The sequence below is a fragment of the Solanum tuberosum genome, unplaced genomic scaffold (genome assembly GCF_000226075.1).
Source record: "Solanum tuberosum cultivar DM 1-3 516 R44 unplaced genomic scaffold, SolTub_3.0 scf00777, whole genome shotgun sequence".
Taxonomy (NCBI): Eukaryota; Viridiplantae; Streptophyta; class Magnoliopsida; order Solanales; family Solanaceae; genus Solanum; species Solanum tuberosum.
In genome coordinates, this window is record NW_006239688.1 from 64294 (window position 1) to 87793 (window position 23500).

At 32.5% G+C, this 23500-nt stretch overlaps 1 pseudogene; it reads left to right on the top strand.

The window, feature by feature from the left end:
• The first annotated feature begins 7543 nt into the window (after positions 1 to 7543).
• Positions 7544 to 23121, top strand: LOC102606082 (tRNA(His) guanylyltransferase 1-like; annotated as a pseudogene).
• Positions 23122 to 23500: the final 379 nt, after the last annotated feature.

A 23500-nucleotide genomic window follows, 5' to 3' on the forward strand; every position in this document is an offset into this window, starting at 1 on the left:
CTCGGTACATTCATGCAAACAGCATCCACCTCTTCAAGAGAATATATGTAACTGCCACAGTCATGAGGTTTCTGAAGATATTCGTCAACAGATGAAGAGCGTACACCATCCAAACTGACACTGAGGCTTTCACTGGTTAATGCATATGATGGGATTGCCTCTACGAGACTTGATACATCCAACCAGTCACTATGGCGAATGTGGTAATCAAGTTGTGACTCCCACAAAACATTAACCCCCATCAGGGAAGGTTGATCCAGAACTATGTGTCAGAAAATAAGATTATGGTTATTGCCAGCAATGCAGATTTAACAGACCAACAAAGTCACCTAAACACTTCTCTAAAAAATAAAATAATTAAATTTGCTTTTCAATGTCATGTATTAGACATTTGTTTGGTTTGAAATATATAATTAAGATAAAGTACTACTACTAATGTTTACTTTGTTAAAATTTTAGGTGTCTCATTTTGTATGTATATTTATATTAACATAAGACACTCAAGTTTTGTTGTATGGGAAGGAATAAATGTACATAAACTTAAAATTTCTTGAAAATTTTTGAATTTTTTTTAAAGTTTAAGATGGGTCTATGCACTTTCTGTATGATGATTCTATGATATTGGATTGTGTAGGGAATAATTAAAATTTTCTTTTTAAGAAAGTGGGTAAAATATTGGAACATTAATAATAGGAAGTAGATTAATATAATGGTTAATTTTGGGGACCAATTAGATAGTAGTAATATAACTTTTCGTAGCATATTAAATGATTATGCTTAATTTTTTTCTATTCCCCTTCCCTTTCTCTCTTTCATTCATGAATATCAAGTGCGATGTGTTTGTCACGTTTCAAAATACCTCTTAGATGTGTTTGACATCTAACACATATCATTGTCAAGGCAAACTCAATTTTCATATCTTAATTATTAATTCACAACATTTCATAAATCAAACAAGTATCAAAATTAAATAACATAATAATTAATTATGAAATAATTAGTATATGGAAAAGGGTTATATTGTCCTTTGTTATACTATTGATTCATATATGTTTTAATTAATGTTAAACTAAGATTACTCTCAGTCCACATATATTTTTTAAGGAAAATTGTTTGAAATAACAAATTATTAATTCAAATTAAATGTTATAGCCATAGTTTATTTTATTTGCCATCGAACTTTTAGAAAAGGCTCATTTATGCCATCCGTTAAAAAGTTTGGCTCATTTATGCCATTGCTGTTAAAGAAAAGGCTCATCCATGCCTATTTTTTTAACTCCGGTTTTGCAAAACCATTTTTTACACACCAAACATGGTTTAACACTTTTCTATTGGTGTTTTTGGATCAAATGTACATTTTCTAAAAGTTCGATGGCATAAATGAGCCTTTTCTAAAAGTACATTTGATCCAAAAACACTAAGACTTAAATAATAAGGAACAACCTCAAAAGATAACTGATGCAATAACTTGGAATATCTTAAAAGAACATTCGACTAGCCAAAATGACAACTTACTGTCTTAACATAAACAACTAAAATGGACATACTAGAGAACTATAACTATCCGTCTATGAAAGCCTCTAAAACAATGAGGAATGTCGGGACAAAACGCTCGATCATCCTAACAACTGAAATACTGAAAACAATGTAAAAATGGGTCCTCCGAAAAGCAAGGAGGCTCACCAACTGACTCTGAGTGCTCAACTGGATCAACGTCGCGCTGGATGTTCATTCTGATTACCTGTATCTGCATCATGAAAAGATGCAGGCCAAATGGCATCAGTACATTGAATGTATGAGCATGCGAGGGGAAAACTAAACATGACATAAGCTTGAAATGAATTTGAAAAGAACATTTATCTTGGCTTTACTCAACTCAAATGCAAAATAAAACAACAGTAAAGGTGTAGTTGATATAAAACATTTAAACCGAAATAATAACTCAATTTACTCATATCATAAAGTAATATAATTATGTGGGAGTTTCTCTAACCTTCTACTCTTTCCCGGAAGTCGATGACTATTCATAGCTATTACCTTGACACCAAATAAGAGTTCGACCCAATGCTTTATTTCTCTCCTAGTTGATCATGATTCGACATTATAAGTATATTGATTTTTCCCATCGACAACCATCACTATGAGCTAATGTGATGATACAACGTCTTGCCCACTCTGCCAGAACTGTCATATAACTTGCCGTGATATAGAACGCCTTAACTAAGTGTATCCACTAGTCTATGCTAAAAAGCATTAAGGTGTCATCTAAAAAGTATGACCCTTTCTACCCATGATGGCTACATGGTTTATGAAGACTTGAATTATTATGAACTCGTCCCCATATCAGTGCTTAATACTAAACTCCGAAAATATACTCAGCTCATATGTTTTAAAACAACACTCTTTTTGTGGTTTGAGGTAATTACTCAAAAACTAGCTTAAAAGCTCTCTTGAAAATCGGTGTTTCCATTCTTGTTTAAATGTGAAACATTTTAAACTCTTGGGAATACTTAGTTCCTGTTATTCTGAAATGAACTTAACTATTACTCCTTACTCAACTCAAAACTCAAGCCTTAAAACAAAGTTAAACCATTTGTAAAAAACTTTTGGAATACTCTATGAACTTCTCTTGACTTGACTCTTAACTTCCCTTGAATTGGATTATGGATTCAAGGCTCATGATCTCATGTTTATGGATGATTTCATGATGTTTAGACGTACCTTAGAGTGTAGAAATCAACTAGAAAACTTAGGTACGTTGCTAGGAAACTCAAACGAAAAAGAGTGGGAAAGGGTAGATGACCTGGCGTCCCTGGCGCTCTGAGTGGCGCGGGGCGCCAGAGAGCAAACTTCAGAAGCTGGGTTGGGGCGCACTTGCTGGCGCGGCTCCCCAGAGCCCAAACTTCAGAGATTCATTTGGGGAGCTTTGAGTGGCGCGGCACCCCAGCCCCATCCTCAGGTTTTTGACGAATTTTTTTGCTCGTTTTTCAATGCTAAACCCTCTAAATTCAATTAGTTTCTTTCTCAAACGCTTAGAATCCAATACACAACCAAAGTATACAAGTACCCACTCCAAAACAACCTTAAATCTCACCAAATTACTCCCAAGAACTCCTCCAAAACTCATAATCAATATTCAAACAAAACTTAAACAAATTTCATCAAGAACTCATAATCTTTTCTTTTAAGAACACAATTACGCTGAATTGAATCATGATTGGCGCGTGGGTGAACTAACTCAATAATATGTGTTCTCACATACCTCGTAGGGATCAACCCTTGGCGAAATCCACAAGCAATTCTTTAAGAACTTAGCGATTCCTTGCTTCTTCTTCTCTTTTCTCCTCTTCTTTTCTCTTCTCTCAAAACCCTAACTTAATTTTAATAGCGTAAACTGAATCCCATTAGTTGAGATCCCAACTTAATTACCAAAAACGAATTTAATTATCTGGGTAGTGAAAAGACCATAATACCCTTAAAAAATTCTCGTTTTGACTTTCCTTATCTAGACAACCCAACTTCAAATGAGCATATCTTCCTCATACGAACACTAAATTGAGCAAACTTCGCAGCGTTGGAAACATAATTCAAAGATCTTTCCTACCGTATCTTGTAGCACACCTAACTTATCCTGAGCTAGGAGTTATGGTCGTTTGAAGTTGACCAAAAACTCATCCTTAGCTTAATTTTGTCAAACTTTCCAAATTTGATTATTTCCAAAAATGATTTCTTCCAAATTCTAATTTTTTCTAGTTCTTTCAAATAGCGAGGTGTTACATGCATGACCCATTTGTATACCAAAATATACAAATAGACCGAAATATACAAATGCAGGACCCTTTTGTATACCAAAATATACAAATGCAGGACCCATTTGTATACTAAAATATACAAATAGACCCAAATACATATATTTTTTATATATATGTATACCGACATATACAGATTAATAGCCATATAAAATATAAAGTTTGATAAGGAGCGCAATTATACAAACTATAGTTATAACATACAAATATGATTTTTATGTTTGCTAAACCTAAAATTTACTCTATTTTTAATGTGATAAAACTGACTCAAATTTTCTTACGTGTTTTTTTCTTTCAAATCTATATATATTATATATAAAGGAGGAACATAGAGAAGGTGATGTGACACCTCTCTATGGCCTCCACTCATATTTTTTTTCTTTCTCTTTTTCTTGACATTTTTTCTTATTTCTTTCAATTATTTTTTTCTTACAAAATCATTTTCTTAATTTATACCTCTTCAATTATATAAATTCTATTCTTGAATTAGTATTATTAATATTCATAACTCCCAAACCTTTCATATTCATAACCTCTCAAGTCTTTCATATTCATAACCTCTAATTATTTAGTGTGGAAGGTTATATTAACACTATAAAATCACACTAAAATTGTGTGTTACTCTGTAGTCATCTTTGGTTAGACAATTAGTGGCAGACATGTTACAATATTTGTAAGCTTTGAGGTGCATTATCTTTTCCAAATATGATTCATATATTACTTTTAATTAGCAAGTAAGGCTAATATGTCAAAGCATATTTTTGTTTCTTCTAGATAAATTATTTTGTTTTGTTATCTTTGAGATTCATTTTAGGACTAATAATCTATTTGTTATTATTTTTTGACTCTTGTATATAGGATGGAATGAAATCATCCAGATGTGGAGATTAATGGATTTTGAGCTATATATTTTGATTAGCCTTTATTTTTTTACGTGCTTAAGAAGTAATGTTTCTATTATATTATTTCTTTTGAGTTATTTATGTTTTGTCAAAATGATTATATGTGTAGGAGGATCTATGATTAAACACAATTTTCTCCTTATTCTTTTTTTTTTCTTTTGCTAGATAATTTTTTAAACTTATTTAATCATATTTTGCAGATTATAGGAGATATATCTATAATGAAAATGGTTAGACATTCTTAATTTGATATGTCTAATATAATTACAACTCTTTCTTTGTTGAAATCATACACTTAATATTATTTGTTTGTGTTCGTGAAGATATAAATCCTGAGTTTTTTTTTAAAAAAATATTTAATTTATTCTCTTTAGACCTCTATGTAATTCTTAGATAATTTGATTATATTATAATGATAACACTCTTCAATTTTTTTTTATTTGTTCAGGTAAATTCATCTCTCACTTTTATAATAATAATATATTAAGATATGGAATCTAACTAATTAAGATTGTTATTTTTCATTATTTAAATATGTAAACTTTTTTTCTTTAAAATTTAATTATTAAAAAGTTATTAATCAAATATTAAATTAGTCTAATATTGTACAATAAAAATAATTAAAACATGTGATGATTCGGTGATGACAACGACAAGTAATAGTAATTGTGGATAATTATTAAAAATAGTGTTGGCTAACGATATAGTCATGGATAATAACTATTAATGGCAATCTGAGTTACACATTGTTGAAAAATTATACTAAGAATATAAGTAAAAAGATTACAAAGAAGCATAAAAGAACGACCATATCTCAAGTTTACATAAATATATATAAATTATACTTAAAAAGATCCCAAATAAAAAAGAAAAAAATATCACATCTCAAGTTTACATTTCAGTAGTTCTAATATTACCTTCTCTTTTTCTCTATGAAATTTATTTTTAATATTTAACTTTTCGAAGTTCACATATATTGATTTCTTAATGAATTTCATATTTAACCTAAATATTTTGCATAGCTTCTCTTCTATGAAATTATGTGATTAATAAAAAATTCCTTTTATTAAAGTAATTATTGATATTAGTATGTAACTTTATTTTAATTCTTTTCATAACTGCGCGAAGCGCGGCCAAGTACACTAGTCAGTAAATATTTGAAAATTAAATTTCTAAAATACAATAAAAATTCTTTAGCCAAATAAATATTCAAAGATAATTTTTTTAAAAATCTAATTCGAAATTAATGATCAAAAGCTAACTAAATCTAGACACTTGAAATGATTTTGTAATAAAATAAAATAAAATAAAAAATAGAACAAAAATGAAAAATGCTTATTCCTATTTTATATATTTTTTGTTTTATTCCCAACAAAAAGAATCCAAATTTATCAAATTAGTCCCTCTCTTCATTATTCACCCCCTTTCTTCCCCCAAAAAACCCCCAATTGCAGAGAGCGAGTCACTGGACTCGCCAAATTGATAACTTAATAGTAGAGCCGTCAATATGGGCTAGGCCCGTTGGGCCGGCCTAGCCTAACTCGGGATTTAATAGGGATGGGTCAAGATTTTTGGAGCCCATTTAAGAAAAGGGCTTTTTAGCCCGGCCTTAATAAGCCTGCTGATTTGTGGGGCTTGAGAAATATAGGTAGGGCTGGCCCGTGGGCCAAATAAAAATAATTTTAAAATTAAAGAGAGTCCAAACTCAAAATCTATTTAATATTTAACTAATTGAAACCGCATATAAATTGCAGATGAAAATAAAGATGTTAAAATAACCTTGCTACAAGCTGATTCAGATATGCTTGATGAAGATGATCATGAAGTGTTAGATACGCCATAGATTTCATGATGTGTTAGATATGCCATAAATTTCATGATTTTTTTTAGATAAAATTAGGCAAATGACATAGTATAAGAAAGAAATTACTTCCTTTCTCTACTCTTTCATTAATTACCAAAAATCCCTTTTTTTAGTGTTTTTCGGATACATAATATAGCAGTGTGGATACTTAATATAGCAGCGCGGATACTTTAATTAATAACGGGCGGATACTTAAATTATTAAGTTGTTAGCAACACGGATACTTAATTAACGGGCGGATGCATAATATAGCAGCGCAGATACTTTAATTAATAACTGGCGGATACTTAAATTATTAAGTTGGTAGCAGCACAGATACTTAATTAACGGGCGGATGCATAATATAGCAGCGCGGATACTTTAATTAATAACGGGCGGATATTTAAACTAATAAAGTATCCGATTAAGTTAAATTGGGGGAAAATAAGAGATTTTTGTATTTTAGTAAAAGAGTAGGGAAATATTGAGAATAGGTAAAGAAGTGTTGTGTATTTAAGTAATTTTTCCTTTTTTTAAGGAGTTTATTTTTAACTTTTTTATGGTTGGAATATTGTCACATTTTTTGTGTTTTAATGTGAAAAAATAATTATGTTAATATTTCTATTCAAATATTTATACTTTTATTTGAAAAACCTTAATAAATATTATAAAGATAATTTTATTAGTGGATTGGATTAACAGTAAACCCATTAACACCATGTAATATTGTTTTGTCGATATTTATGATAATATTTTTCAATTATAATTTATAATTTATTTTAATAATTATAAAAAATATATAATTTTTAAAAAAGTGGGCTAGCCCGGCAAGCCTGTAGCCCACGTACTTGTGGGCTAGGCCGATCGTTTTCTGGCCCACACCAAAAAATGGGCTAGCCCGGCCTGACCCGTAAAATGTCAAAGCCTGTATGGGTTAGCTCGAATGGGGTGGGCTAGCCCATATTGACAGCTCTACTTAATAGCAAAATTCAATTGCTCCAACACTACTACCTTGTCGGCTCTCTTTTAGAAAATTCAATTTTACTCCATTTATAGCATTCTATAGTGGGAATTACCCTTTATCCAGTAGCAGCTGGGAGGCACCTTGCTGGCGAATTTGGACCGACATGGGAAAACAGCTCTTGTAGAAGAGGAAAACTTGGGAGTTACATTTCAGAAAGCTTGAAACAAGAATCTGATCAAACCAATTTGAGTGGGTTCTTGAAAAGTAAGAGTCTTTTTATTTTTAAGCTTTGCTCAAAAGTGTTAGGGTTTTGCCCTGATTTTCTTACCATAATTTAAGATTTATTTTTCCTTAAAGAAAAAACAAAACATTACCATAAATGTTTTTACTTTTCTTGAAAGGAAAATATAATATTATTTTATATTTGGTTTATTCTCTCCTTTTAGGACTCCTTTTCTAGTAGGAAAGGTTTTAGGAGTCTATAAATATAGGTTTGTTTCTTCTAACACAATAACAATAGAATCCACAATGTAGTCGTTTAAGAGTCTTGTTTATGGGGAGATTTATTCTCTTTAAAGTTTTAATGTTTTTCTTTATATTAGTTTTGATATAATAATATTTTGATTTTTAGTATAAGTTTTTGTTATCTGATTTATCAACTATATGATTTGGAAATTGTAAGCTTCCGTATGACGCCCTAATCACCCTTTCGAACCCAACAAGTGGTATCAGAGCACATGGTTCAAAGATCCGGTGGTCCGGTCCTATGGTTCAACGAGGTTGAAGGCAGACTCAAGATGGTTTCAAATCAATTTGTAATCAATTTGATGATAATGGAGATTTTTTTGTCAAGCTACATGTGGAGAAGAAGTTTCAACATATTTTCAACATTCCTGTTGCTGCAATTTTTAAGAATAAAAATAAAATATTTTAAACCCATTTTTAACCCATATATTTTAAACTTTATTTTTAACCATGACAAGCAACAGTGATGGAGATTTTGTGAAGAACAAGATTATCATGCAATGAAGAAGACAAATCAAGCTTTGTCAAGAAAATCCAGCCAAAATGGGAGATTTGTTAGGGTTTTGCCCTGATTTTCTTACCATAATTTAAGATTTATTTTTCCTTAAAAAATAAATAAAACATTACCATAAATGTTTTTACTTTTCTTGAAAGGAAAATATAATATTCTTTCATATTTGGTTTATTCTCTCCTTTTAGGACTCCTTTTCTAGTAAGAAAATGTTTTAGGTCTCTATAAATATAGGTTTGTTTCTTCTAACACAAAAACAATAACATCCACAATGTAGTCGTTTAAGAGTCTTGTTTATGGGGAGATATATTCTCTCTAAAGTTTCAATGTTTTTCTTTATATTAGTTTTGATATAATAATAACATGCTCCATAGATCTGAAGTAAAAAGATGGTCAGGGCTTTCAACTTCCACTTTACGCATATAGCATCTGTGAGTGAATTGAATTTTCCTCTTTATCAGATTATCCTGAGTGAGGCATTCCTCATTCAGGATTGTCCAGGTGAAAGAAATGACCTTGGGATGAATTTTTGCTTTCCATATGAGCTTCGAAGGCCAGTTGTCAAGCATGGGATTGCAAGAGCACATTTTCTAGTAGCTCAACTTAACAGAGAAGATGCCACCTGCTTGATTGCCGCATTTAAGTCTGTCTGCTACCGATGGACTCAGGTTGCTTTGTTGTAGACTAGTTTTATATATAACTCAATTTTTTATTTAAAATTCTTACGATCAAACATTAATTTTCAAAAATAAAAATAAATCGTGATTAAACGGCAATAAATAACAAATAATCATACCTCAGCAAAAATAAAAACAATAATCACATGACAACCCTTACCCCAGCGCGCCTAAGTCCATAGTTCCGTCGACCGTCCATGGTCCACCGCCGTCCGCCGTCGTCCGTCCTCCGTCGACCTTCTGCCAGCGAAGTAGTGTCAGGTACCTTGCCGTAGTATCGTTTTTTATTTTAATTCATATGTAATACAGTTTTCAGTTTTTCCTTTTTCCTTGGTATTAGCTCCCTGAAACTATGTTTACTTTTGGATGTATTTGATATAACAAATGAGCTAAACAGTGTGTGTGTGTTAGTTTAAAGTTTTCATCTTTAAGGATTGTTAATTGGTTTGTTGATAGGTAATGCAAATATATGTTGATGTCGACATATCTTAAGTTTTGGATGTCTTTGTATAGTTTTTATTGGCTAATGTGTGGGTGATAAAACGGACATGGTTTTCCAATAGAGAATTATGGATTAAACTGTGTGACTGTGAATAATAACTTTTTTTCGAACAATGGTTGAATAATCATGATTGTTATTGAATATTAATTGTGATAGTATTAAATTGAATCGATTATCATCACATAGGTTTGTTGAAATTCCATTGAGAAAAAATAGGTTTTTGTGACATATATTACTTCACATAAATCTTTTGTTTCAATCAGATTGTTGCGACATTTGGGAATGGCGAACAACAGGTATGAATACGTGAAATGGTTCGAGGTGGAAGACGAAGTAATGTACCCAAACATCACTGTCGTTCAAATTGATGGCTGCGACTTTGGCTGGTAATGAGATGTTTAAATGTTTATGGTTTGCACGTGCCTTTATATTTTGTGTTTATCTTTTTGCAAATTAAGCCTAGTTTAGTAATTAAGGTAAAGGTGTTGAAATCAAGAGATATCCAGTTAAAATTCTATTGAAGTATAGGTCTGTGTTCAGGTTAAGTGCTAGTTCTTGTCAATTGGTGTTGGTATATCTTGTGAATATACTCTTGCTGCTTGAGAAAAAAGATTCCGTTTTGGGTTTTTGGGGTATTTTATTTTCTAATTTGCATTGTATATGTTTAGTTTCTCGGAGAAGCATGGATTTGAGAAGCCGAATGATGATAAAGACTTGAACTTGATGAATGCTTGTGCTATTAAGGTATTAGAGAACTTCTCTGATGCTATATTTGCGTATGGATTTAATGATGAGTACATGTATGATGCGTTTCTTACTATTAGACAATTATGCCCTTTTTCTTCCCCCTTGAAAATCTTGACAATGTGGTACAACGATTTATGTAGTTTTGTTTTAAAGAAGGAAACTACATTTTACCAGAGATGAGCAAGGTTTGTAACCTAATTCATATCTCAAGAATTTGTTATCAGTGTTTATCAATAACTATTTTGGCTCTTTAGGAAGAGTAATTTGAATGATGCACTTTGTCTTGTTAGTATTCATATATCACTGGTACGGTACAAAATTATTGCTCTTGCATTGACTCATGTTTGAGTAGTGATAAAACTATACCTGTTTACTTTGCTTGTATTATGCTTCTTGAACACTCTTTGAACAATTGCATGATAACTTTGTATGTGATTCAACTAGAATCGTCTTTTCTGTTAACTACAATATACAAATCTCTTCCTCAGCAGTTGGTTTGCTAGATCATGTCCAATTTGTCTTTGATTTTAGATCATCATCTCAGCAATTTTTTTTGGATTCCCGACACCAACAATCTGTCATTATTTTAAACTTGACTGTTACATTGTCCTAATGCTGACTGCTGAGGAACTGTATATTATATAACCAGTCTCTAACAGTGAAGGTAATTCAATTATGCTCAGGGATTCTGCTGTCTCTTGGATAGTTTATCAACTTTTTATCTCTTTCTCAGTTTCCCTTAACCGCCTTGTCTATACCAGTTTAAACTGTCGTTTGATTCCCCTTCTTTAGCATGTTCTTGTTAAAGTGGGTTAGAGTCCCACATTAATTGGGGAATGGATTGATGGTTTACTTATATGGACTTTGACAATCATCCCCTCATGAGCGCTTTTGGGGTTGAGTTAGAACCAAGGTCCATTTCTTTATCATGGTACTAGGTTAGGTCCAACCCAATTCATTGTTTTCGATGTTGGACCCCCCTCTTATATTACCCACTCTCCAAATGTCGAGTCCTTGACGTGCGGGGGTGTTGAGTCCCATATCGGTGGGCATTAAGGAATTTGGTCTCCTTATATGTTCTTGATCAATCCTTCCCTCATGAGCTAGCTTTGGGGGTTGAGCTAGGCTATATATTTCTTGTTCTTTTATAATCATTTTTGAGATTTTGTTAATGAGAAGGAAAATCAGCTCCAAATCACTATAGGCCCTTGTGGTAGTTGGCTTGAGGAAATGCATAGTAAATAGTATTAGGGAAATATAGAGATTGATCACAAACTTTTCTTAAGAAAGCACTAGGACAATCTTAAGGCATGGTTATCTTGGCTGTCCACACATTTGTCTTCTCACTAAGATGACCACCATATATATGTTTTTGTTTTCAAGCTACTTATGTGGAGTTGAGTAAAATGGATTATAAGATACAAAATATCCCTCTTGATTTAGTCAAGAAGACAAAGAAAAGAGAGATGTAAAATAATCTTTGTTTCTTCATTTGAGATGAAGTTGCTCATGATTTTTCTAAGCTGACCAGAAACTTCAACGTGCAGCAAAATACTATCCATTATTGTGTCTTTCTTCTAATCTACATATGTAACCAAATGGAAAGAGTTCTTTTCTCAAAAGGATTTAAGTGTGCCTCCATCATTCCATTCACGAGTTATCAACTGTGCATCAATGGAGGTTCTTCAGGCATATCTTTTATGGAGACAGATAGAATGTGAGTTCTCGTATTGAATATTTCCAATTAATAGTTACTGGAGGAGTTGAATTCTTAAAATCTGATGCTGAAGGATATTGGTTCTTCTTACAGCTCATATAAGCAATCAATACAATACTTGTTTGTGGAAGCTGGTGTTTTCTAGAAAGTCAGAAAAGGAGGCGAAAGAGATTCTGAAGGTGCTGTAATTAACTCAAGTTGGAGAGTAAAAAATTGAATTGTTTCCTCAATAATACGGCATGCATATTTACGGTTTTTTTCTTCAATATTATGCTTCTTCAATTTCAAATTTTAGTTAACACTAAGGGGTCGTTTGGTAGCTGGATAAACAAGTTTTATCCATGTATTAGAGTTTGTCTAACTTATACGACGTTTGGTAGGTGCATAAGAAAAAGTTATTCATGTATATAATTAATATGATGTTTGGTAGGTGGATAAGAAAAAAGTTACTCATGTATATAATTAATACGGCGTTTGGTAGGTGGATAAGAAAAAAATTATTCATGTATAAAATTTATACGACGTTTGGTTGACAATTTTGAAATTCGCATAACTAATATATAAGTTATGAGTAAATTTGTGTATTATTTATGCGGAGTAGAAGGTGAAATAATTAATACGTGTATAGCTAATACATGGATAAAAAGTTAAAGACAATATTACCCTTATCATTTTCACTTGACTACTTTCTTCTTTTACATAATCAAAGAAATGTTTTAATTTAAATACAAAGTTAAAGAAGGAAAGAATATAATTGTAAAAAAATGTTATAATTTAAAAAATATTTAATTTTACTAATTTTTAATATAAAAAACCAACATCCAAAGGAATAATTTATGCATAACTAAACCTTGTAGAGCTAGTACTTGTATAACTAATACCTGCATAACTAATACTTACATTACTAATACCTGCATAACTAATACACACATTACTAATAACGACATAATTAATACCCATATTACGAATACATGTATAACTCTGTCCAGCTACCAAACGACCCCTAAATAAATATAATGTTAAAAATCATATAAAGAAGAAAAGTATAATGAAGTTAAAAAGAAGAAGCTCGGATTGGCCCACTAGCAGATCACATAGTGGTTAGGAATCAGGAGTTGGTGTCAGGTCCACCACTCTTCTGAATTTACTGGCCCAGACCGGCCTCTTAAGAAAGGGTCCGGTTTGTGAACTAGACCATCTCCCTGGGCCAGAGATCAAGTGTGCCAGTCCTAGTCCAGGCCGAACTTGCCAGGTATAGTAGCAGGTGGTTTTTATATGCTAGTAGCTACAGAAGGTAAGCAGTTACATGCATTTAGTGACTTCATTTGCATAGAGAAAGATGCTTATTAGATAAGGTCTTAGGAGGAATGGCTATTATGTGAAGAAAAAAGTATTACAGCTCCCAGCAAAGGTTTCTGGAGTGATAGCTCTGCATACATATCTGCGATCTCCTATGGATTTGTTGACACCTAATTTTGGACCTCCACATTATAGATTAATCATCGAGCTTCTTCAATTTCAAACGATTTTAAATAATTAGTTTATAAAATTTCAAATAAATAAATAATAATATAGATCGCAAGTTATTTTAAATAGTCTTGTCACTTTTTATAATTTTTTAGATAATAAATATCTTTCACATAATTATGTATATAATTAGTATATTTTATGAATATTCAAAATTATCTCAAAAGGATTTTATTTTCATTCTAGTTTAGTTTACATTATAGTTATAATTCTAAGTCATTTGGTTTATATGTAAATTAATTATTTTATTTCGTTAAGATTAAGAATCCCATTAGTTAATTATATTAATTCGTCTTATTTAAGTTTAGCCGAAGTCATCAAGTTAACTCAAATTGGCTAAATTTTAAATTTAAGGTGGCTAATTTTGCAATTCATTTAGCCACTTTTCATACAAATCTTCCAACCCCCTTTAAGCCCAATTTGACAAATTAAGATCAGATTTGGGCCTCTTTATAATTTTTCGGTGGCCCAAGTTTGATTCCAAACAACAATCCCAACCAGCCCAACAACCCATTCCCACAAAAGAAACCCAATTCAATTACAATACAATAACATCAGCAATACCAAAAGAACTAGACGACCCCTGCATCTTCTTCACGCGAGAAACGATACAACAGCAACGCATACCAAACTCGACCTCACCCCATACTTGCTTTCGTCTTCTTCACGCCTAAAATCACCGGAAATCGCGGAGAACCCAGAGACGTGATCATCTGCGAAAACCCATAACCCTAGAGTCCTAATAGATCACATCACCGTCCCATTTTCCCCCTTTTCGGGGATTTCTGAATCTCTTTCATTATTCCCTTGAAAAGAGCAAAGAGAATTCAAATTTTGGATTCAAAAATCATCCAAAATTTCTGCCCGTTTTCCCCCTCTGTTCTCTCATATATATTCATCTTCTTTCAAGGTTTGAAGGAGAGGCTGGAGACCAACTCTAAGTTTCTGGTTTCTTTTCTTTTCGAAGCTCTTATTGGTTTCTCTTTATCAGAATCCGTCGGAGGTGTGGAAGTTGCTACTTGGTTTGTAGTTGTCTTAGTTCGCTGCCCCCTACTCATTTCGATTCGAGTAGCTTTTGTTCTTAATGCATAGGCGTTTGATTCTCAATCATCTAAGTTGTTAGGATGCTAGTATTTCGGGAGTACTTTGACTTATTGTTGATTGAAAGTTAGTAATTTTTCAATTTCTTTTGTTCAAAGTTTGGTTGATCCCATTTTAATGTCGAGATGATTTCTTCATATTACTGCCTTCTTATCCCATTGTATAACCTCTTCTTGTTGTCTGTGGTTTGTGGTTTCGTTTAAAATTTTAAATTTAGTCGCTATAAGTGGTGTTTCATGTTGTGGGCTTATTTTTATTTTGCATCTCCACTAGTGTAAATAGTGTGAAAGGAATAGTTTACTACCTCATTTATATGTTTATTTTCTTTTTGTTGTTGTGCCTGCCGGTTGAGTATATTTTGGTTTGATTTCGGGTTGTTTGAAACATGCCTCTTCGATACTGGAATCCAACGAAGGCTCTCAATTTTGTATAGTTAAGCGGAGATTGTGTATATGTTGGCTATTGTTATCTACCCTTTTTAGAGTTCAAAAATATTGATGTGTATTAAGCCATTGAGTCCCTAAGATTGAGTGTAGGCTATGTGGAAAATAGTTTAGAATACAGATTGTGATTGTAGCCATGATTCATTGAATGCGTATTGCCTTCAAATTTCTTTGAGATGTAAAAATTGTAGTGGCATAAATTAACTTCTCGGTCTATCATACCAGTACGTGTATTTATCTGTGGCTTGCATTAGTAAACTTTTCATAGAAAATGCTTTAAACTTCAAGTGTATATGTCGTTCATGTAGCCAGTTAAGGTTCGATGTGCGTTTGTTAAGCCTCTTTGGTCTTTGGAATCAGATTTTTATATTATTGCATTATTAACTGCTGATTAGGTTTTGCTGTTGAAGTTTTTTCCGGTTAATAATGATGTAAAAGACATCTTTTTGAGTTCATCTTACTTAGCTAAGTTATGTATTAATATGTTTTGATAGTTTGGATTCTGTCACAATAATTGGTGTTAAGAATGTGTCAAAATATTTATGAATTTATGTTTGAATTCTTTACTTGAGTTATTGCCTTTCCAATGATTAATTTTCACAAATAAGATTCTTAGTAAGTCTGACCATATAGTCTTAGTGTAACTTTGACGGCACTTCCTTTAATTTTTTTTTTGTTTTTGTTTAATTATGCTCAGAACTATTGAACCTAGTTACAACAATAATTTTGTTACCTTAAAATTATGTAAGGTTTATAATCTGGGATTCATTATTTTGCCTCCATATGTTTGCAATTTTTATTTTTTATTTCTAAAAAGTATTGAATTGTTGTGACCCTCCTCCTTATCCTAATCCTTGTCATCTTTATCTTTTTTGCATATATTCCTTTTGATCGAGTTTCTTGGACTCCCGTTTTGCGAGTTGGGTTGAAATCTAACACTTCTTTTGTTTATCGAGTCAGCAACCATTTTATACGAGCTGGAAATTGAAAACAGGTGTACGAAAAGTCCAAAAATGGGCAGTATACATGCTGTATACCGCAGTATACACTGGTATACGTGGTGAATATTGATTTACAAGTCCAAAAAATCAAACACAGGCGTTTGGAAGCAAGATATACATGAATAGAGCTGATATACATGCCGATATATACTAATATACAGCCGATGTATACGAAAACGGGAATTCGGTTAAGACCAAAATTCCAGCGAAATAGGCCCAAAAGAAGGCCCAAATTCATTTCTCCCTTACTCTTTAATTATTTAATTGTGATTATTTATTGTTTGTTGTTTAAACTCTAACTTTTGAACTTTAATTAACCTAATTAGATTCCCCAAAAGATAAGTTATTTTCTTTGTGTTGGTTAACTTTTAATATTTATTTTATTTTATTAATCAAATATGTTGATCAAATTATACTTTCTAATTAAGTTAAACCTTTTATTCTTAAGATATATGTTTTAACGCCTCTTCACTTATTCATATTATACTCATTTTAAAATTATTATTTTTAGTTAAAGTACTTTTCTTAAATAAACTTTAAAAATGTTAGTCAGAACTTTTTCAATTAAAAAAATAATAATATAAAATCTATACTTAGTCGTTTTCTCAAAAAGGTTAGTCAATTAATAAAAAATGATTTTTATGCCTTAATTTATTAAAATGGTTTCAATTATTATTTCAAAGTGAATCAATTAAATTCTAATTAACCTAGTTTTATTAATATTTTAACCACTTGTATTTCGAGTCAAAGGTTCCATTTTGGGATCTTTTTTTTTCTAAAAAATAAAATGAAACAAAATGTGTCATTTATTTAATTATTTTCTCAAAGTTAATCAGATAGTAAGTTATTATTTTACGTTAAATCATTATTTTTCTAAAAATAGTCAATTATATTTTAGTCAAGTCGCAGGTCAACCGCATGTTAGTGGGTACTTCGAATGCTTAAACCCTTCTCGAAGTGTAAATTGAACCCCGAACCCTCTTTGGTATTTTCAAATGATTCTTTCTGTTTAAATCTTTGAAACTTATAAGTCTTCTTAATTTCTTTAAAAAAATTAAGTGGCGACTCTTTTCTAAGTATTTTTCTCAAATTGTTTTATACTTAGAACATTTCAAAAAATGATTTTTTCTAAAGATAGAAATATTACGGCATAACAGGATTACTCGTCTACAGTTTGTTACCTGGAAAATATGTGTTGAACTCCCTTAAAAAATGTCAATACCTGCACTGCACAGGTTGAGAAGTGTTTTTTAAATCATGAAGCTCATTTTTCCAATTTTTACTTGTGCTATATATGATTTAGATGAACCACATAACTTGAAGCTAACTAATGGTAAACTTGGGGCCAAATTTTGGATTGGAGTGAAGATTCTAAGTTATAGGTCAAGTCACAAGATATACATGTCTTTTTCTCTATCTGTACTTTTTGTTTTGATAACCCTGGTGCCTGGGAAAAGCTAGCATGTATCTCGACTAATTCCACAAGATACCTGCCACCTCTCAGTAGCAACATGTACTAATTAACTCTGCCACCAAGGCTAGGAGCCTAGGACAGATGAGAAGAAATCACCTGATGTTTTTGTATCTACTGGGGTTTGAACGTTTGAACCTGAGACCTCATGGTTCTCAATCCACTTCATTGACTACTAGGCCACACCCTTGGGTGCTCTATCTGTACTTAAAGAATGTACAAAAGCATTTTCCAATCTTTAAGTCTTTTTCCACTTCTGTTGGAATTTGAGTCTGCCCTGTCTAATATGCTTTCAATCAAGCAATTCTCATATATAGATATGTGATGTCCTCCACAATATCATTAGAGATGAATTATGACCTCCCTAGTTGTTTATATCTTTTTTCCCCTTAGGTTCTCTTCTTGTATCATAACGGTGCTCTAGGGGAAATTTTCTTTCTACCCTCATACTTTTTCATCTTGCTTGTTTTTGGTCCAAAGATGATATTCTTAATGATTGATGGTTGTCTTCACCAATTTTCGCAATAATAGCTTGCGCCATGGCTGGATTAACTGCATTTTTTATATTTCGGATCTACTTACTTTTGAAGGCATTGAAACAATCATTTTCAAATTTATGGTTGGACTCAAAGAACCCTAGATTTGAGGCTTAATAGTGTTCTGACAAAAGCAGGGAACACAAAAGCAGGAGCAAAATGAATTACTTTTTCAGCAGTTTGGTATCAACTACAAGGACCTTCCGCAGATTTTTCATCAAGGGTCTTGTGCCATCAAGATAAAGGTAGCTACCTTCATCCCCCTTCTCCTAGAAGAGTATATATTGGTATATGAATGTGGTGCATGTGCCACTATCCCTTTTTTGTTTTTTAGATTTGAAAGATAGATAAATATGACATTTGGATATGAAAAACACGATTTTGAAAACAATTGATGTGTGTGGTTTTCTGTTTTGGAAGATTGGTTTTAGGAATTTTTTTGAAGAATGATTAAGTATTAAAAAATTTGAGGCAGAAGAAATGGTTTAAAATGGTTTTGATGACTTTTCGAACGAGAGAGGGAAAGAGGGCAGACACTTCTGTTTTTGTCCGTCTTTGTTAATAAACTTCCCCTAAGGACTGCACACACTCTCTCTTTTTGTTCTACATTCTTCTCTTTCTTTCTTGCAAAAAGTAAACTAGAAAGCAAAACCTAGCCCTATAATTTTAGAGAAATGTTTTTTTTTTGTTAGAATTTAGCAAGTTCTTTGACTTGAAATTAAAATGTTTGTGTGCCATTCTAAAAATGGGTAAGAGTAGTAGTAATTGAACTCCACAGTCTGAGCCTTGTTGAGGTCATCTTATTGTTGTGCTTTTTCGTGGAGCAGTTATGTGTAACTCTTATATTTTTGATATAAAAATGGCATGTCCATTAAAGGGCTCTTTTGCGACGAGTAGACATTCTTTTCATGTTTAGATTTTTCCTCTCAATCACAAAAAGACTGACACAAGCTCTATGCTTAAACCATGAACTCTTACCCCAACCTATACGAGTAGAAAGGGAAGAGAAGGAGGTATATGCGATGCAGTTTGCTCATCACTATACGTGGGTACTTCATATCATGCATCTTCATGTCCACTTTGACAATTTATATTATCCCTTTTAACACAGGTGGACGATATTGTGAAATACCATGAAGATGACACTCATGTTAAAAGACCAAGGAAGAAAGCGGTCATAGTTCACTCAGAAAATGTAGCAACAAATAGATTCTGGAATAACTACATATGCCTTACCGAGGAACTTGGTTCGCTCGCTGAAGGGATTAACAAGATTAAACCCGAGTACTTGAGGTCTTTCCAATTTGAAAGCAGGTTGATGTTATCTACTTGGATTGTAGTCCGGGTAGACGGTTGTCATTTCCACAGGTAATTTATGCCTTTATTTCTGCCGATTGGTCTTCTCTTTACTTTTTAATGACCTTTTGCTCGACTTACCAAGAAGTGTTGATATCATTCTTTGTTGATATGTAATTGTGCTTGTCTCTTTCTTTTCCCCTTTTCCAGTTGATACCTCTTCTCTTGTCTGTGATGCTCTTTAGATTGAATTATTCTTTTTGCATCAAATCCCACATTTCATGTCAAAATGATGTGGCATTATTCTTGCTTCTTATTTTCATCAAGCATAAAATTTTGTAGGTAATATGCATTTTCTGGATAATATAATCCATGTTTCAGTGGGAGCTGGTTTTTCTTATATGCCTATTTTCTTTATCAAGTCTGTGGATTTCTACCTCCGGATTAAAGAAGAAACTCCAAGCATTTCCCAAGTTAATTTTCTATTATGACCTGGAAACAACAGTGAAGTTGTACAAAACATTCCAGATCCATAAAAAATGTCAGACACAAGTGCATGGTTGTAATATATGCACACACGTTTATAATATATATATATGTGTGTGTGTGTGTGTGTGTGTGTAATTTCACAAATATAAAGTCATGTCAAATACTGAGCATGTAATTTGAGAAATCTAATTTGGACTTGCTGGTTTCATGGTCTTGATGGGATCCACTGTAGGTTTTGTGAAGATAATGGCTTTCAGAAGCCAAATGATGAGCAGGCACTGAAATTTATGAACTCTTGTGCGGTTTCTTTGCTGGAGATGTTTAAGGATATTATCTTTGCATATGGGGTGAGTGATGAATACAAGTATTGGTTCATTTAACATCTTTGATTCACTTTTAACACATCTCTTCCTTTTCCTGTTATCTTTTATCTTGAGAGATCAATTTTTTCTTTCAGCTTTGTTTTGAAGAAAGATTCTCTATTGTATCAGAGGTGGTCAAGGTAACTCTTTCATCACCATTCTTAAGTTCCTAGGTAAGTGCAGTGTTTAGCTAAAATCACATATTAGGAGGAACCAATTCAAGGTCAAAATCAAATTCTTCTTCCTGTTTCTAGAATCCATGATGCATATAGATTATTTTGACACCACTCAGCTGCAGTTGCCAACATGCAAGAACATAGTGCAATTATCTGTGAACAACATGCTAAAAGATCCGGCAAATTCATTTCTTGTGCGCAATGCAAGTTTTGTCAGAATGTGTCCTATAAAATGCTTGCTTGTCTGAATGGTGGAATTTCCCTTCTAGAATATTTTGCATTTTTAGTAAATCTCCTACATACAACGATTTCTCAAAGCTTTTTCATTAATTTGGTTAAGTTTCAGGGTAGAGTCTATTTGGCAACTGTATTAGGGCCGTCCTCAACTAGTTTACATAATGTTTTTATATTGACATTTTTGTTGGTTATATTTGATGTATTTATATTGACTTGCTCTTATGATCATCATTTTAGTGAAATCGTCTCTGCCGTTGTATCTCTTTTCTCTTCCATGTATGTGATGAAGTGGAAAGAGTTTTTTCATAAGAAAGAGTTTAAAGAACCACCTTATTTTGATGGACGATCTGTTTGCTATCCATCATCTGAGATTCTTCGAGATTACTTGGCTTGGAGACAAGTTGATTGTGAGTACTCCCTATTTTATTTGTTAGTTAAGAATTTCAAGCAAATTAATCAGGTTATATGAAGAAATTTGGGTTTTCATGACCTATTCTTCTTGCTGGCAAGCTAAAGAATGAATTGTATCATTTTAACAATCTTATGTCAATATATTGACTTGTAGGTCACATAAACAATCAGTATAATACTTGTTTCTGGCTTCTTGTTAAGTCTGGATAGACCAGAACTGAAGCACAAAGCTCTCTGGAGGTGTGGTATCTCATTCCTTAATTTATTGCGCAAGTATCTTGTTTTTAGATGAAGTAGCATGATCTATTATAATATGTGATTCTATGGATTATTTTGCTGTCTAAATCTTTTGGATAATCTTTTTTACGCCATGTGCACCTTGAAGAAAATAGTCTTGCAGCCTGTAGTGGTGAAGTATTGGTATACTTGTTGACATCACACATTTTGTGTTTAAGGGTGTGATTTTTTCACTTATAGTTTTGATAGCCAGAAAGCTGAATGAAAATACATTTAGTTAGTCTTTTCTTTAAGCTTCTTCTCTATTTTGCAGTATCCTTATTTGAGCCTAGCACATGGCAAGCACTTATGTTTTTTGAAAGGTATAGTTAAATATTTTGTTCAAGCTATCACTCAGAGGAACACAGTTATAGAAATTGAGATTTTCACAAAGATGAGATTATGTTAAAAGCATAGGCCGACATACTATGTGAACTCTAACGGCACTGAAGCCTCAATCACTAACGATAAAGTTCTCATCCACATGATTGTGACACATAATAGTGTAAATGAATATTTTTTGTAATTTGATTCTGTAGAAATCAACTATGCACCTTAATTTAGACTGTTAGCGTTGATTTGACCTTGATTAACTAGATCTGTTAGTGCATATCTATCATCCTGTTCTGATCAGACACAAACAGGTTTCACTATTGAGAGTAATCTTGATAGTCCAATGACCACCCTTTTGTTCTGCAGGGTACTCAAACTCAAGAAAAAAATGAATTGCTTGCTAAGTTTGGCATTGATTACAATGTGTTACCAATTATCTTTCGGATGGGGTCCTCTGTTTTCCGGGACAGAGTAAATCTCTCTCTCTCTCTCTGCTGAAGATGCTATGTTTGCTTGAAGTACTTTATGTTGTTTTTGATGATATTGTATATCAAGCCAACATCCTTTAGTTTTAGGCTTCTACCACCATATGGATAATAAACTGTGTGCTCAGAAAAGTTCTGTCGTGAATATAAACAACACAAGCATAGTACCTTAACAAGTGTTTTCTGGTTCTTGTCATTAATGTGATAATTAACTCCATAATGAGCATGTTTTCATCTAAATTGTTCCTGGTCTCATCTGTATTCTTCGTATTCAGAAGCTAGACTTGGTACATAAGTTCATTTGCAACACAAGTGCCATTGTTTTTTACTTCTATTACATATCAAACTGATGGAATGGGTATTCACTTTTACTTTTTGCTTCTGAACCCAGGATGAACCAACAGGAAATGACAGAGTAGTTGTTGAACACTGTAACATAATTGAGATGAGATTTTGGAAAGAACATCCAAGAATACTCGATGAGGAGGAATCATTGCTAACAATTTTACGGCCCCATAGCAATAAAATGCTTCGATTGTCTTAAGTTGAGTAGCTGCTACCTAAGTTATTAACCATATCCAGTTTTAATCACATTAGAAAAATAGTTTCAAAATTGTCAAATATGTAGATTAGCCATTTGATTTTGATTTTTTCCCTTCACTCCTTTTTCTTCTTTTCTAACAAAACTCTCCTGTATATTGCAGTTCACTCAAGTTCATTTAGTAAACAAGATTTTTGTGTTATATCACATTATATATATGTTCTCATCTTCTTAGCATACAGTTGGGGACTCCTCAAACAGACATAAGTTGTCACGCCCCGAGACTACCCCCGAGACGCGGACACGGGACCTAGGACCACAAGTGACCCCAAGCTAACCCTGCTGGCATGATCATGAGCATACTAAATATAATCTGAATAATAGAAACTGTGCGGAAGCTAAATCATAGATAAATCTGAAAGATGGGGAATACCCATATACTATAACTGAGATAAATGAAAACTGATGAGTTTAATACAAGGAAAATATTAACTCAATACTAAGCTGAATCTAACTATGTCTGAAATAAGCCTCTAAACTGACTAGAAATGTTGGGACATGCCCCAACTAGGTCTAGCAAAACTGAAACTAAAGACTAAAAGCAATAAAGATAAACAT